The 4,275-nt window shown below is 38.6% G+C and overlaps 1 long non-coding RNA gene across 1 annotated transcript; it reads left to right on the plus strand.

The window, feature by feature from the left end:
• Positions 1–1,332: 1,332 nt before the first annotated feature.
• On the plus strand, positions 1,333–3,266 carry LOC141578224 (uncharacterized). The gene is made up of 2 exons (XR_012508375.1): positions 1,333–1,546; positions 2,163–3,266. It is a non-coding gene; the product is annotated as an uncharacterized LOC141578224 (long non-coding RNA).
• Positions 3,267–4,275: the final 1,009 nt, after the last annotated feature.

Here is a 4,275-nt window from a genome sequence, read left to right on the forward strand (position 1 = left end):
CTTTCAGTGCTCCGAAGGAATGCCTTGTGGTTTGGAGATGGGATTCTCATTTCTGTAAATACCCAAGGATTGTGTAATTGGGCCCTGCTGATTTGAATCTATTCTTTAGAAAGTACATATTGTAGATATATTTTTCAAGCATGCATGCTTTTTTCTTTTATCATTTATTGTTCTACCCTCTCTCTTGGTGGGACTTTTCATGGAATCCAGGAAACAGCCCTAAGCCACCTGCCTCTTCACACGTCTCCGTGGCGGTTTTCTTCCCTGACTAGAAGAGGGTTCTGCATAGGGAATTTTCTTTGTTCCCCTTTTCTTGGAGTCTCTCTGTCTGTCTGCCCACCTCTCACCTGTCCAACTGTCCATTTCTCTACCCACTCATTCTTCTGACTTGTTCCAAATAGCATTTCAGGCAGCTTACAGAAGAACAGATACCAAATAAACAGGTGAGATAATGGGACCAAGTTCAGACAGTGAGGCTAGGAGGCGAGCCTGTGTGAGGGTGGCAGGCATGAGAGACACGCGTCTGCCCTGTGACTTATAAGATCGACAGCAAGAGTGTGCCTGAGGCTCCCAGCAGACACAGGTTAACAGGGTTTGTGGGAGATGCTCACTGGCTGTGAAATAAATAAGTGGCTGAGGAGAAGCCCAGCCTTTCCAGCTACTAAGGCTTAGGAGAATATTTTGAGTGTCTTCAACATCAGAGTATTTCATCTTTTCTTTTGTCAGAGTTCTACATATAGATGGTTACATTCTGTACCTGGAAATTTCTACAAAATTTCTTCCCACTTGAGTCCCATGACTCGGGAATGGGGTGGTTCTGCTCATTGACTGGGGTTGGCCAGAAACCAAAAATGACAGCTTCAAAGGAGCCTGGGATTTGTCAGTTATGTTTTGTCAGTACTGTAGAGTTCAAAAAATGCTTTCACAGTATCTCTCCATCTGAGGCGGCAGCATGCTCTCTTACCAGCATCAGGAGCTCAGGGCCATGGGATGGTGGGGGCTGACTGCTTTGCCGTCAAGACAGCTGAGCTAGTCACTGCAGGTTTGATTCTTTTACGTAAGGCCTTTCATGTTCTTTACTTGAATGTTTCAACAGGGAGTTAATTAACTGAGTTAATTAACATTTAATAAATATGATTCTTTGTTGAAAAGACAGTTATAGACAGAATACAAGCTCTGAAGCCTTTAAAAACGGTTTCATTACTGAAATTTCAGTAGGGGAGATACACAGTTTATCTTATTTATGCCTGTCTTTTAAAGTAACAAAGAAACAAGACAGAAAAGGCAGAGGATTGTTTCTGTTCTTCCTTTCTGCTTGCAGGTGCCCTCACCTCCCGTAGCATCCATCCAGACACCGGAACTGACACTGGCCGTGCTCCGAACTGCCTCAGCCCTGAAGACACAACTGACAAATAGAAGGGGACCACGCCCTGTTACAGCAGGTGCTCTCACTTTGTGGATCCTTATGTAACTGAGCGGTGTTAATCAGGATTGCCCGTTCTACATTGTGTGGCGCTGCTGCGGTGTCTCCTAGTTACTTGTTTCTGTAAGTATTCATGTATTATTCCCCACTGAGTGGTACTACACGTCTAAAAATGCTTTTTTCAGATGAAAAATAATGTGCATTTAATATAATATGTCTGAAAAAAGGGGCAAAAGATTCTATCCTGGTCCCTCTACTCAGAGATAATAATTAACAATTTAACATTTATTTTCTGTTCTTTTCGTTAGTGTGTATCATCTCTGTCATAAAAACCAGTGAGCACTCTGTCCCTGTTTACTGTTCGGAGACCTCCATTTTCCATTCGGCTTATTACATGTTTTTCTACAATATTCTATCTCCCCTGGCATGATTTTTAAAGACCAGTGTAGCATTCTGTCTTATGGAGGCATGGTCCATTTTACTTCGGACTTAAATAAACTTTTAAATTCCAAGTGTACTTAACTGAAATACTGAAAAGAGAACTGTGGTGGTAAAGGAAGGCCCCTAACTCCCTTCTCATTATTTCCTGAGAGTAAAAGCTGTTGAAAATTTGGTATATATATTTCATGACCTTTATGCCTATGAGATACATATATATACACATATGAGAAATCAATATATAGGTGTGTGTATATATGCTTTATTTAAAAATGAGACCATACTATATGTTTTTCTGCAGCTCGCTTTATTCACTCAGGGGTATATCATGGACGTCCTCCCACTCCAGACTCACCCGGCCCTTTCAGATAGATTGGAGGGGTCTCCTGATGTGCGGGTGTCGTCTCTTGTCCACGGAAACATTTGGTGGGAGACTGCTGTGGACAAGGCCCTGGACCACGGCGAAACGCCGGCTCCCTCAGCGCCCGCAGCTCGCCTTGATTTACCGCATCATTGTCTTGATGGTGGACAGTTAAGTTTTCTCCATTTTCCACTGTCAGAAAGAATGTTTGAGTTGCATCCTTCTTGTACAGAACTTCCTGTGATCTTGTATGTGTATTCCTTTAGTTAAGGCTTCTGGAAATTTAGTCCCTGGATGTGACATTTACATTCATCACAGACTCCTTTCAAGTGACTAGAAATTCCTTCTCCATTGGGGAATGAAAAAATGCACAATTACTTATGTAACCAATTCTCTATCGCTGGATATGATTTCACTTCAGTTTTTCTTCCCACCTTTGTAAACAGTGCTGTGTAAATGCCCTGATGGGTACATCTTTTTGGACTGATTTTTTTTTCCTAAAGGAAACGATTCCTAGAAGTGGAGTTGAGTCAGTGTGTATGTACGTTTTTCAGAGCTTACAAATCCATTGATATGTCATCCTCTGAAAAAGTCGCTCATGATTTGTTCTCCCACAGATGGACACTAGCTAGATTATCTTAAAAATATTTGCCAATATGATAAGCAAAAGTGCTTTTTCATTGTTTTTTTTGCATTTGATGACCAGTGAAGTTTTGAGCATTTTTCACTCATTAGTCATTTGACTTTTTTAAAATGAATGATTCCTTTTGTCCTTTGCCCACATTTAAGTGAGGGAGCTTCTTGTTGCTTTGTGACAGCTTTTTGTATGTTATGAAAATTAACTTCGTGAATTCATCAACATGTATCACAGAGCTTTTTCTTGTCATTTCTTTCCTTTCATTTTGTTCAGGAAGTTTTCTGATTTTTGTTGTGGCTCAAACTATTCTTAGGATAGTAAATGTCTTCCTTATGGGTTTTATCTTTGACATTATTCTTAGAAATACTCTCTTATAATGGAATAAATCTCTTCTGTAGGTTTTTTTTAATCTCTAAGATGGAGATTATAATAGTACATGTTATAGTGAGGAGAAGTTGAGTTAATAAGAGCAAAGAGTTGTATTTGCTGTTACTAGTACTTTTTAATATTTACATCGCTATCTGCAATTTATCTTGTGGTCATTATGACAGGAGTAGAATTTATTCTTTCCAGGTGATTCTCTGTCCCAGGACAATTATCGAATTCATAATTTTCTCTTTGATTTGAAATCCCACCTGTACAAAATACTTACATACACTAGAGTCTTTTTTGAGCTCATGGTTCCCTTCTGTCAATCTCCTTTCCTTACTCCAGCACCATATCTTACATGTTGTAAAAATTTATTTAATAACTGGCAGTCTGATTTTTTTTGATTCTTTTCTTCCATCCCAAATTTTCTTGTCAAGTATTATGACTTTATTATTCCTGAAGAATTCCAAAATATTTTGTTCAAGTTAAAAAAAATCAGATTGGAATTTTCATGGGATTTTTTAGTAAGTTTTGAATTATTCTTAGGAGAACTTACATCTTTACAAAACTGCTTTTCTCCATGCAATATGTTTATGTCTCTACATTCATACTTCTTACTTTAACCCTCAGTACAGTCCTGAAGTTTCTCCATTTAGAATATGGGCATTATTTTTGAATTTATTCCAGATTATTGTTTATGTTTTTGTTAATTTTGTAAGTGAGAATTTTTTGCTATTATATTTTTAAATGTTTAAAACTGACATTTAGAAAGGAAGATTCGGTTTGTCAATACTCACTTTGTAACTTGTCATTTAAAATTGTAAGTATTAAGTACTTGTTCCAGAATCCTTTCTTTTCTGTTTTTTAAAATTTGTTTCCAAGATTCTCAAAATGTTCATAGCTAAGTAGTATAGGTGGGGACACAGATGGAGAGAGGAAGTGTGGCTCACGAACAAACTGTGAGCACTTTCATGGCTGCCTTTAGGCTGGAGAAGCCACAGAAGAGCCCAGGTTAGACCAAGGGTGGCTTTGTATGCACTTGAAAGC

The sequence above is a fragment of the Camelus bactrianus genome, chromosome 7 (genome assembly GCF_048773025.1).
Source record: "Camelus bactrianus isolate YW-2024 breed Bactrian camel chromosome 7, ASM4877302v1, whole genome shotgun sequence".
In the NCBI taxonomy this organism is placed as follows: domain Eukaryota; kingdom Metazoa; phylum Chordata; class Mammalia; order Artiodactyla; family Camelidae; genus Camelus; species Camelus bactrianus.